General features: G+C 37.5%; 1 protein-coding gene across 3 annotated transcripts in view; it reads left to right on the top strand.

Annotated features, from left to right (window-relative positions):
* Positions 1-13,401, top strand: part of LOC131074633 (protein PIR) — a 316,612-nt gene that overhangs the window by 57,095 nt on the left and 246,116 nt on the right. The gene's annotated exons all lie outside the window — the stretch shown is intronic.

Raw genomic sequence — 13,401 nt, 5'->3', positions numbered from 1 at the left:
TTGTCACCTCTATCTCCAAATTCACTACAACCAGAGAGATATTCAAACATCTAGAAGGTTTTTATGAAATCAATAACCTCAGTAGAACAATTGCATTAAGGCAACAATTACTTCACATTAAAATGGCAAAGGAAGATTCAATTATGTCTTACTTCATGAAGATCTTTGAACTAAAGGATCAACTAGGCTCAATTGGTCATAACATAGAAGACATGGACATTGTCATGATCTCATTGAATGGTCTCCTAGATTCATAGGATTCCTTCATTCAATCCATAAGTGGGAGATTTGAATTCCCAACCTTTGATCATCTTCGGAACGATTGCCTTCATGAGGAATCTCGCCTTACCACAAGAGGAAAACTCAAGAGTCCTCAAGTGGATGATCAACATATGCTTGCAACCCAATGCAAGAAAGGTGATAATTGGAAGAAGAATAATTCTAAGAGGCATAGAGAATTCAGACCACCTAGCTCTCAGAATTCTTGCAATAAGCTAAGAGATCTCTCTCGTGTTCGATGTTTTAGATGTGACAAATATGGTCACTATGCTAGAGAATGTCAGAATGAACCGTCACAAAGGGAAACCAACCTAAATGAGGTCTCAGAACAAAATGAAGACTTCTTATTTATTTCTGTCTTGTCAAACAGCATACCCTCAGATAGTAACACATGGCTAATTGACAGTGGTGCTTCCATACACATCAAAGGCTATCGTGAGCATCCTTCAGACTTAGTAGAAAAGGATACCAGTCTTCATGTGATAATTGGTGATGATGCTCGATATTCGGTAAGAGGTTCTGGCACTACCTCTTTAAATTTAAATTCTGGTATTTCCCTTCACCTTAGTGATATCTTATTTGTTCCTGGAATCAAAAGAAACTTAATCTCTATTTCTGCTCTAGAAGATAAAGGTTATCAAGTAGCATTTTCTGAGGGTAAAGTACTTGCTTGGCCTAAGAAATCTAGTTTTAAATCTACTCGTGTTATTGGAAATAGATATGATAGTTTGTATAAGCTCTCCACTAACCCTGCTCAAGCCCTCATTAATGAGGCCCCTGAATCTTGTGAGCTATGGCATCGAAGGCTTGGACACTTACACTTTTAAGCTCTCTCTTCCTTCGGAAAGATAGTTAAAGGTATGCCTAAACTCAGTCAATTTCATAATGATTCTTGTAAAGGTTTTGCTATGGGTAAAAATGTTTAAAGTTCTTTTCATAGAAGTGAAAGTAGAGCTAAAGAAAAATTAGAACTTGTTCATTCTAATTTACGTGGACCTATGTCTGTAGCTTCTCCTAGTGGATGTCTCTACTATGTAATCTTCATAGATGATTTCTCTAGGAAAACTTGGATTTATTTCTTAAAGACTAAAGAATCTGATGAAGTCTTAAGTAGATTTAAAGAATTTAAGGCATTGGCTGAAAACATTTATGGTAACAAAATTAAATGTTTAAGGTCTGACAATGGAGGTGAGTATACCTCTGGCAGTTTTCATGAGTTTTGTGTTGAGTCAGGAATTAAGAGGGAGTTCTGTGTTCCCTACAATCCTTGGCAAAATGGAGTTGCTGAAAGCAAGAATAGGACTATTGTTGAGGCTGCAAAGGCTATGATCCATGATCAAGACTTGCAGACTTTTCTTTGGGCTGAGGCTTCTAGAACAACAGTATATATTCAGAATAGATGTCCCTACTGTGTTCTAAAGAATATGACTCCTGAAGAAGCCTTCACAGGATCCAAACTTGACATCAGCTACTTGAGAATTTTTGGAAGTCCTGTGTATGTTCACGTGCCTAAAGAAAAGTGAACTAAGTTGGAGCCTTCCGGAAAGAAGGGGATGCTAGTTGGATACAGTGAATCCTCCAAAGCCTTAAGGATTTACATCCCAGGTCAAAGGTATGTTGAGGTAAGTAGGGATGTTATTTTTGAAGAAGACATTGCATTTAAGAAGTCGAAAGGTTCTCCTGTTATTGAGGCTAATGATAATCAAGAGATGAATGTTTATACTAACCTTGAGATTCAAAGGGAGTTTGTTGTGCCTCCACCTCAAGAAGTGCATGATGATCCACCTGAGCCTATGAATCCCACGGATGTACCTGGTGACATTGTTGTTAGCAAAAAGAGGCCACTTTGGGTGAGAAATACCATTCAAGAAGCTGAAAGATTTGCAGCCCCCAGTGGTACCTTCAGGGAAAGCAAGAGACCTCAAGTATTCTCCAACTACGTTGCATTGATGAGCAATCTCAGTGAGTCCGAGCCATGCAATGTCGAAGAAGCCCTGAACCATCATGCCTGGAAGTTAGCCATGGATGAAGAATATCAGTCAATCATCAAGAATGATGTTTGGGATATTGTGCCTCGACCTAAAGGTAAGTTTGTTGTTTCCTCTAAATGGTTATTTAAAATTAAACATAATGTTGATGGTAGTATTGAGAAATATAAAGCTAGATTTGTAGCTCGTGGTTTTTCTCAAAAGGAAGGCATAGATTATGAAAAAACATTTGCTCCTGTTGCTAGATATGCTTCTATTAGAACTATAATAGCCATTGCTGCAGCTAAAGGTTGGCAGCTACATCAAATGGATGTTAAGACTGCCTTCCTTAATGGTGTCATTGAGGAAGAAGTCTATATTGAACAACCTGAGGGTTATGAGACTCATGAAAGAGAAACTCATGTTTGTAGATTAAAGAAAGCACTATATGGCCTCAAATAGGCCCCTTGAGCTTGGTATGAAAGAATTGATAAGTACTTGATAAGTTTAGGGTTTTATAAGAATGATGCTGTTTCTAACATTTATTTTAAAGTATCTAATGATGAAATGCTAATTCTGGTTCTATATGTGGATGATTTATTTCTTACTACTGAAGATGAACTCATTATTAGATGTAAGAAAGAATTAGCTTCAAAATTTGAAATGAAGGATGTAGGTCTAATGCATTATTTTCTAGGTCTAGAAGTATGGCAAAGATCTAACGAAATTTTCTTAAGTCAAGGAAAGTATACTATTGATATTCTGAAAAGATTTAGAATGATGGATTGTAAACCTATGTCTACTCCTATGGAATCTAACTTAAAAAAGTTGAGTGTTTCTGCAGCTAACTCTGATTTTGCAGATCCATCTGAGTACAGACAGTTGATTGGATCATTGATGTATCTAGTTAACACTAGACCAGATATATGCTATGCAGTGAATGCTCTCAGCCAGTTCATGAGCATGCCTAAACATGTTCACCTTGTTGTAGCCAAACACATCCTGAGATACTTGCGAGGCTCAGTTGGGTTTGGGCTGAAGTATCCAATGAAAACTCCAATAAACCTGGAAGGTTACTCAGATGCAGATTGGGCAGGAAGTGTAAAAGACAGGAAAAGTACTTCAGGCATCTGCTTCAACTTAGGATCTGCAGTGATTTCTTGGGCTTGCAGAAAACAATCTTCAGTGGCACTAAATACAGTTGAAGCTGAGTACATTGCATCAAGTGTCGCTTCTAGGGAAGCAGTATGGCTTCGTAAACTTCTTGTTGGGTTGTTTGGACAACCCTGGAAACCCACAGTCATTCATTGTGATAATCAGAGTTGCATAAAGATGTCAGTCAACCCAGTGTTCCATGACAGGTCAAAACATGTGGAAACTCATTATCACTTCATTCGGGATATGGTGCAAAGAGGCGCTATTCAGCTGAAGTATGTCAGCACTGATGATCAGATTGCAGATATCCTTACCAAGCCTCTATCCAAGGTGAAGTTTGTGTACTTCAGAGACAGGCTTGGCATTTCGGAAAATGAAACCTTGGTTGAGAGGGAGTCTCAACCTCAGTGATGCATTGTGTTGCATCAGCCACCCTCTGCGAGCAATGTAAGGTGGTAGTCTTCTTAGGGAGAAGAGTAATTGTTACCATCCTCTGCGGGCAATGTAAGATGGTAGAAAAGATCCTCGCCACCCTCTGCGGGCAATGTAAGGTGGCTCCAGTCTATGCTTGTGTGCAAGATGGAAGATGTTTTTCCATTCTATGCTTGTGTGCAAGATGGAAGTCTACTAGGTTCTGACTATGTAATCCATTCTTTGCTTGTGTGCAAGGTGGAAGATAGTGATATTCTGATTATATTCTCTTCTCCCTAATTAAGAGGGAGTGTTAGTTTTAATTAGGGTGAAGAGCAGATTCCAATTGCCTAAAAGCAACATTGGAATCCGTCCTTAAGGGCTGGGCCCTTTATCTCTTCTAAGGATAACGTGTATCCTTTAGGGTTGGGCCCTTCTCACACGCCACTCTCTAATAAGGCCAACCCTATACCTCACGCCACCCTAAGGGAAACGTGTTCCCTCTAATAGGGCCAACCCTATATTACAAAAGACACTTCGCACAAAAGAAAAAGGAATAAAAGAATTGATGTCAAGCCGACCTTAAATAGGTCCCTCGCCTCATATAAATGAAGAACAACTTGACCTCATTTACATACAACATATCTACTCTCTAATATGCAAATCTGCTCTGAAGAATAGTGAACTGAGTCAGTCATCTGCTGTGCATAAAGCGATTCACATCTACTGTCAAGGGGTAAAACGTTAGGTGTGATCATCTCTAGTAAAGGGGCATCAAAAGTGCGAATCAGGTTGCTGTTTGATAGAGACAAGAGTGCAGATCTGAGATGCAGACCTGATACGAATCTGCCATCTATATCAGCCCTAAAGTGTGCCCATATCAGACCTCCTAATGAGATATGTGTTGTAATCAGAATATTGTCTAAATTCATAATCAGATCTGAGGATCTATTCTTGCTGGGTTTTTCCTCATAAGAGGTTTTCCCAGGGTAATTGTCTTGTCTCATTTTACATCTATTTTGATTGCTCTTTGTCATTCACTAAGTTGAATAACCTAACAGAAATTAATTCAATTCTAGTTATAAATCTACTTTCTGTTTCTTATTATTAATCTGAAAGTAAAAACTAACAAAGCATACACAAAGGAAAGCTCAGACTAACTTTATACATTGAACAAAAATCATCTGTTCATCAAAAGTATGAGCAGAGATACACCACAAATCAGTACTTATCAAATCTTGCATTCATCCAACATACATGAAATAAAATCTAAACTATTGTGTTGAAGAAATTGAAAACCTTGCTAATCATTCAGATAAAATAGATTACAAAGCCTTAAGAAAAAGCACACAAGTAATGTATTATCTGAAAATGACCTCTTGCAACAATATTTCAAAAAGCTTACACTCCCCAAATGAGAGGAGGCAACCTTATATGGGCACACAAAAAGTTTGAATGGCTGAGATCGAACAGTGATCAAGGGCCCATATTGAAAGATCAAAACCCCAATTAGGGTTTGTTACAACTAACTACCCCTCGACCAATGAGAAAATTACTTTTGGGGACACTTGTCCTTCTTGCTAAATATGAACCAACAATAAAAATAGAAGGTTGTTGCATTGTGAAGTGTGCCCTCTAGAAGCTTCTGTGGAAGTCAGGTTCATTGAACTTGGACATGTTGACTTGGAACAATCTGATTGGTTGGAAGATGATGAGGCACCACCTCAACGTGTTGGATGTCTTCCCCGAGTTCTCCAATCTGTGTGAAGAAATTGTCTAAGTATGGAAATTTGTTTCTTCTTGTCACCATCTGATTTTGATTGGGAGCTTGTATTTGACTCTTCAGGAGATGAAATCCTTAAAGAAGTTGTCTTGATTGTTTCCATAGGTATGGTATTGTAGATGAAATTCCCCAAGAAGTTTGAAATTCTTTTCATCAAGTCTGAGGACTTTTCTTTATTGATGCCTTGAGATTCTTTCAAGTGCCTCGAATTTGGAGAAGAATCCCTTTGTGAAGTATTTCTCATACTTAGCCAAATTTCACCATCTCTATGCTTGGACAAACCTTGCTCGTGGACTTGTCTTCAATTCTGAATTTGGCTTGAAACTCCATTTGTGTTTTCTGTGATGATCCCGCCTCAACTGCCATTTCAAAACCAAAAGAAAATAAGTTAAAATCTTCATTTTGAGCATGAATTTTGAAGGTTTGATGGCAGAGTGTGCTCTGATTTTCCACTTCCTCAACACTTTTACCCTTTAACAAGCTGCGAACACTTTAGAAATTTTAGAAACCCTTGAAAACTCAATCTGTATTGAAGGTTTGGGAGTGAAATCTGTCTTAAAATGAATAACTTAGTACCAAAAATTTGTGAAATAAATGTTGAAATCAGATTCAAATTCTGGAAAATATGTGAAAATCAGACCAAGTCCTTGAAAATCTCCTCTAAAACTTTGAAAAGTAGATTGAAAATCACCGAAGATGCCTTGAATCTTCATCAAAAGGTAAGGAAACACACTAGAATACCCTTATCACCTTGAGAAATAGATGAAAACCCTTGTTTGTCTTCTCCTCAATACCTTAGGAAATTTTCGAACTGTTCTTGAAATCTGCACAAAAACTCTCAAAACTTGTTGAAAACTCTTGAGACCTGCCAAGAAAAACTCTTAAAATTCTCAAGTTCAAACTTTCATCATGAATGAAATGAATGAATGAATGAATGAATGAATGAATGACCATTTGTATAAACCTTCAAGTAGTTCGAATTTTTGCAATTAGAAACACAACTGGTCATTCCAATCTTGAACTAGTTTTGTCTCTATTTTTCTTCCATTCATCGAACCTAGACATGTCTTGTTTCTTTGTTGAGTTTAGTCTCTTAAGAAAGTTTCTATTTTCATTTCAGTTGAACTCAGTTACTTGGGAAAGTTCTAATTTTGTTTCTTGTTTGAGTTTAGTTCCTTGAGAAAGTTTTGATTTCGAATTTTAGTTCATTAAGAAAGTTTTTATTTTCATTTTGAGTTCATGAATCGAACTTTATCCTCGTTCCTTCCTCAAAATTTGAAACTTTCTAAAAACTTTCTTCTTTCCTCTAGTTCGAATTTAGACAGCAAGGTGGATCTTGCCAATCTTTTCCATATAGCTGGCGGACTTTGTGAGAATCATTCTCATCTTGCCTCACATATTTCCTTCATGAGGGCGGACTTCATTAAAGTTGTGCACTCCTTACTTACCATCTCCTTTAACCTTTGAGTGGCCTTCTTTAACTCTTTCCCTCTTTTCATACTTCAAGGCAGATTTCATTGGCTTTTTTTTCACTTGCAAGTGATGTAGGGTGGACTTCACTTGAGTTGTGCACCATTCACTTGCTTCTTACCTCACTTTAGGGCAGACTTCATGACTTGCACCAATGTGAGGGCGGACTTTATCATCTCCTTGCACCACTCACCATCTCCTTTCAGCTTGGGGCAGACTTGCTCAAAGCTTTGCACGTGTGCATACTTCTTCAAGTTGGGGTTCATTAGCTTCATTCCCTCTTCATGCCAAGGTAAGTCCCTTCCTAAGCGGACTTCATCACTTCTTTGCACCTTATATCATGGCGGATTTCCTTAACTTCATGCACCTTCTCCATGGGTGGAGTTCAAGAGCCTCATGTATTTTCTACCTTGGGTGGGGTTGACCAAGCTTGTGCCCCTTATACATAGGCAGACTTGATGAAACATGTGCTCCTTCTATCTCAATCAAAGGCGGACTTTGTGAGTTTCTTTCCCAAGTAGGAGGGCGGACTTTGACATACTTTTGCACTACACATCCTCTTCATAGGGCGGACTTGCTAAAACATATGCACCATTCATGTTGGTCAAGGGCGGACTTTGCTTGACTTAGGAAACATCTTCATATCCTTGGGCAGACTTTGTGATTATCAGGAACCAAGGATAAGCTTACTTCAAGAATCTTGTGCACCAAGGTCAGGGCGGAGTTCATCATTTTTGTGCACTCAATCATCAGCAAAGGTCGGAGTTCATGACACTAGTGACCAAGTCAAGGCGGACTTGGTGAATGTTAGGAACCATATAATGAGCGAACTTCATTGAACTTATGCACTATGAAGGCGGACTTGGTGAATTTCATGCACCATGAGATCAAAACTCAAAATCCTCATATCTTGAACAATTCTTCTCAGATTGTTGTGAAATTTGAAAACCACTCATCATTCATCCATTGAATTCTTCCAGATCCCTAAAATTTACGAAATTGGCTTTTTCAGACAAAAAATTGAATTTTGGGGGAATTTGACGATCACTTTCAGTGTAACTCAGAGTCACAAATGCAAACCCTAGATCCCATTTCCAAAAATAGAAAAGGCAAGCATCCCTAAAAAATAGGAAAAAATTTCTAAAAATAGGCATTCCGGGGATCTTGCTTAAAATGCCAAAAATGAAACTTCCTAAAAAATAGGAAAAAACAAAAAACAAAACTTTCGAAAAATAGAAAGTTGTCCAAATCTACCCAAATCAGTTGCAATCTTCGTCCTTTGGCCTTTCTAGGCACATTGACGATGTCTAGATTCTGTTGTGACCATGGCTTGCATAAACTAACTTATGACTTTCAAAACTCAGACCATTCAAAATTGACAAAATTGGTGCCAAGAAGGTTGCGAGGCTGTAACAAAAACCCTAAATGGCAAAAATAGGGGGTCCCCATTTGCAATGGGGTGATGTGTGTAAAAGGTCACAACATCTAGCACCAACCCGAATAAATGTGCCTGAACATTTCAAAGATAAAATCAATCTATACCTAGAAACTTCGGAAAATTCTTTCCAGTCCATCAAATGACTAGAAAACATACTAAAAAAGGAAGCAGAATCTTATATTGGATAAAGACACTTCATCGCAGATTACAAGTGTGCAAAATGTGTTCATTCCCGTCTCAAAAGACCACAATGACTCTTTGGTTCCATCATGGCAAGTTATGTAGTTTAAGTGTTCTTTTGTCTTAACTCCAAAAGCATCCTTGGATAGAGCCTTGCTGCCAGTGAATGTCCATAGCCCCAAAGAGGTTATCTCTATAATCTCACGGAGATTGCTCTACTTCCAGTGATTTATGTTTTGTTATTGGGGGTACACCTATAGAGATTTCCGCGCACCCAAAGCCAAGTGTTTTGATTTCTTTCTTTTCCTTTTTTCTTTTGATTTTCTTTTCTTCACATATTTCCACACTTTTGACTTGTAAGCAATGAAGCTTACAATGGGCTTGGGCATTATAGTGGTGCTGAAGTAAGACTTGATGATTTTGTTTTGTTTTATTGCCATGATTTCTCCTAGGAGACCAAAATGACTTGGAGAATTCGTTAAGTGTGTAAAAATATAGTAATCATAGGATATTGGTGTCAAGACACAATAAATGATCACCTTCCGAGTCAAGTAGAAGTTCTAACCGAATGATGAAGTTGAAAAAGAACAACCTTGGATTCAAAAGTACTTCATAAATATTATCCAAGAAATGGACTGAACATAGTTTAGCACAGACGCTAGAGTTCGTAAGATACAACACTCTTCACAAATGGGATTTCCTTTTATTGAAAGTAAGACAAAACGAACAAGCAAACTAAACTAAGAAAGCAAAACAACTAATCTAAAGCAAGGAAATTGACCCTAACCATGAAAGAAAACCTACTCTAAACAAAAACAAAAATTCTAAGTGAACAACACTCAAAAGACCTAAGTATATACAACTCCTAGTATGATTTCTTAGGACGTGTAGCAACAACAAAGCAACAGTCACAGTGCGAAGTTTTGCAAACTTATCTTTAAACTCAGAAAAATATTCTTTCAAAGTACAAATATGAAACTCAAGCAATACTTTAGGAAAGCTTAGTACTAGGGCAATTCATCCGGACCATGATTAATCCATAAACAAGTTGTCTTTCCTATATCTCCATAATCAAAATGATATTCCATATAGTCAACAGTAGGGAAAGATACAACTTGGTGGTCTTCATTCGCAGACATGAATTCTTGCTCGTCATCCACTGCTTCATCAGGAGGTTGAAGTTGATGGTGAACCATACCACTTGCATTTGAGACATGCAAATCAATGTCATGTTCCAAACTGGGTGGAGTGCAACGGGAACTAAATCCAAAAGGAAATTTGGAAATTTGGAACATTTCATGTGTTGGCTCCTTTTGAATACCTAACAATGGTTCAAGCCTCAACCCGAATTTTTCTTCATTTTTTGTCTCAGTCACAGTTACTTGTTCATCAGGTAGTGTTCCATTTGTTTCAATTTCATCTAGCAATTCCTCCATGACTGTGAACATTGGATCAAGCGCCTACGCGAAATGCATTTCATATTCTGCTTCCATCTTGGTAGCCCATTGATTATCAAACATTCCATCTTGTCTCAAGCCGCTTATCATTTCTTCCATCTTGTTTATGCATGAGTGAACTTCCATTTCAAGGATTATTCCTTCTTGAAGTGCACCATCTCTATTTTGAACTAAGTCCTCTATTTCTGGCTCCTGATGATCTTCAATAACTTGTAATTCTGTATATTCATTTGCTTCCATATGCTGATAGTTTCCTTGGGTAGTTCCCCTTGCTTGGATGTATTCCCTTGCTTCTTTGATCTTTATTCCAATGGCCTCTCGTTCTAGTGTGGTATAGGAACAATCTTCATCCACTTGAATGCTTGATTCAATATCTTCTTCCAATTTTCAACGAGCATAAGAAGTTATAGCGACAGCAGTGTGTAGCACTTAAGTTGAGGAATAAACTTCCTACGTAGTCAAAATGTCCTTGCTAATAGCCAACGAATTGTTGGCTGCAAGATAAATGAGATATCAAGCCTCCTTGCAACTGCCCAATCAACCATAATAAGGCTGGAATTGCCTTGAATGCCCACGCTAGTCCGAATAAACTCATGCTGAGTGTATGTATGGCTCCTCGAGAAGTTGTTCTAGAGATATCTCTCCAAATATGACTCCCGTCCCTTTATTTGGCTACGTCCATGTCTTGCAAGTTTAAGCCGATGGTAGGTGGTCATGTCAGCAAAGAGACTCGAGCCCAAACTCTATATGAGGCAATCACATGCAAACAAATTTTTTTGTGACCTCTTTTTTGATTTACCTCATAATATTAATCACCCCAGAATAATGTTTGATGTCTCAATTGAAATATTTCCACATATTATTGTCAAGGCACAGGAAGACTTCTATAGTCTCACTTCTTAAGAGTGTGAATTGATTGTCGGCACTAGGCAAGAAGTTATCTTTGAATGAGACTTTGCTTACACACAAACTTTGTCCTCTTGAATAATACAAATAACATATGTCAATAAATCACAAGGTTACCTCGTTTCTAGCTGACGACAAAGGCAAAGACATGATCCCTTATTTCCAATGCTAGGATTATTAAAGCGGCTTTCGAATAATCAATTGCCTAGCATTTGATATTAATACTCATAGAATTAATATTATATCACAGTATCACCCATCATCCACATTTATTCAATAACTGGAAGATAAACCTTACTTCCAAATTTTATAAAATATTTGAATAATAATCTTTGCAACCAACTACATGAGATTTGTCTCTAATAAAGACTTTACAAATTTCAATAATCAATAAACCTGTTCAATGATGTCCATTGCGAATCTTGAGATGAATCCACCTCTTGATGGAGTTGGGTTTTCGTCCAACACACCAACTTGAGGGTTTCCCTCCTCAAGCTTTCTGAAAGCAACTACTCTCCAAAATACTCCATTCATAAATTTCCCGAATCAATATTCTCTTCCTTCTTCGCCACCTTTATATTTAACCACCTTTTGGTTATTAATAAAAAATTCATTTAGTAGTGACGTTATTAAATAATTTATTAAGTATTCTTATAAATCACTATTATAAAGAAATCAATAAAATAATTAAACGTCTCCAAAGAAATATAGAGACAATTTAAGATTTAATTAATTAATTAAATTAATTCCAAAGTGGTTATATGGGAAGTAGGGACAGTACAGTCATTCCTTTAAACTCTTTGTATCGCCAAGTCTGTCTTCTTTGACAATTCTCAGACTCAAAACCATGTACTCGATGGGGACTATTGCTTCTTGGCCATACATCAATTGAAATAGTGCGTGTCCCATCGTTACCTTGTATGTTGTTCATTATGCCCATAGTACGACCAACAACTTATCCCAATCCGCTTCTTCAATGCCACACAACTTATGGATGACTGAGACAAGTACTTTTGCTCATTGATTCTGCTCGACTATTTGCTCTCGGATAGTACGAGCTTGATAAATGAAATTTACAATACTCCATCATCATTAGACAAATGACGTGGTTCACAAAGTGCCCTCCCTGATCGTTGATAATTTGAATTACAATGTTGTACTAGGTGACAGTTTGTTCATAATTGAACCTTGTTGTACTTATTCGTTGTGTTGTTTGGAAGTGCTATGGCCTCTACCAATTTGGTCAGTATTCCATGACTCCAACAATATATTTGCATCTATGTAACTAGTTGACCTTGAGTGGATTGAAGAAATCCAATTCCCACATCTCAAAAAGTTCCTTTGGTTGAGACAGGAACAATGGCATGTAGTCTCTTCTTAGAGTTTTGCCAACTCTCGAGCATGTATCACATACAACCACCCCTCTTGGGCGTCTGTGTGTACTGTCGGCCACCAAAAACCTGCCAACAAGGCCTTTGTGTGCTTCCTTCAGTACTAGTATCTCTTCCTACATGACACATCACCTTATGACATGGTCAAACCCCAGTTTATACAATAATCCATTGATAAGTTGGAAGGTTTTACTCTTCAGAGGTAGTTTCCTTCTCTCTCCTGGTGGCATCTCCTTTGGAAAGGTGGAGGTGGCAGATATTCTCCGACACTGTCGTACAATGGAGGTAGTGCTGCAATTTGAAACAGATAAGGCATCTAGAAAGTCTTCATTCACTCCCTCGGGTGGTTCACCCAACTTAATTCTCGACAACTGATCAGCAATGACATGGCTTTAACTTAGCTGAACAATGACGGTGAATTCTCGCAATAGTAAAAGCCACCTACTTACCCGAGCTTGGATGATGGGCTTGTTTACCAAGTACATTAGTGCTTGGTGATCAACGTAGAAGGTGAAGGGTGTTGCCAACAAATAGTGTTTGAACTTCTCAATTGAATACACCATCTCGAGTGCTTCTCTCTTCATCATACTGTAATTCTTTTTTGCCTTCAAAAACAATTGGTTGGCGAAGAAGATTGGACGGTCCAATCCTTGGGTGTCATAACCCCTCTTTTGACATTGGATTATTGTGATTAGCTAAATATGATAATTAAAACATTTATTAATTAACATTGAATAAGATTGGAAAATCGTCTCATTTATGAGACTTCACGATTTTCCTCGAAAGTAAGAGAGTTATCATAACCCCACATCCTGGTGATGTAATTAATAATAGATTTTGTGATTCTTCATCATAATAATAAATTATCATTTATTATGTAATTAATAATTGATGTAATAATATTAATAGTAATAGTAATCATTCATTAATATAAAAATAATATTAATATTATAATAATACTGTC

The sequence above is a fragment of the Cryptomeria japonica genome, chromosome 1, assembly GCF_030272615.1.
Source record: "Cryptomeria japonica chromosome 1, Sugi_1.0, whole genome shotgun sequence".
NCBI lineage: Eukaryota > Viridiplantae > Streptophyta > Pinopsida > Cupressales > Cupressaceae > Cryptomeria > Cryptomeria japonica.
This window is presented reverse-complemented; position numbering and strand designations above follow the sequence as displayed.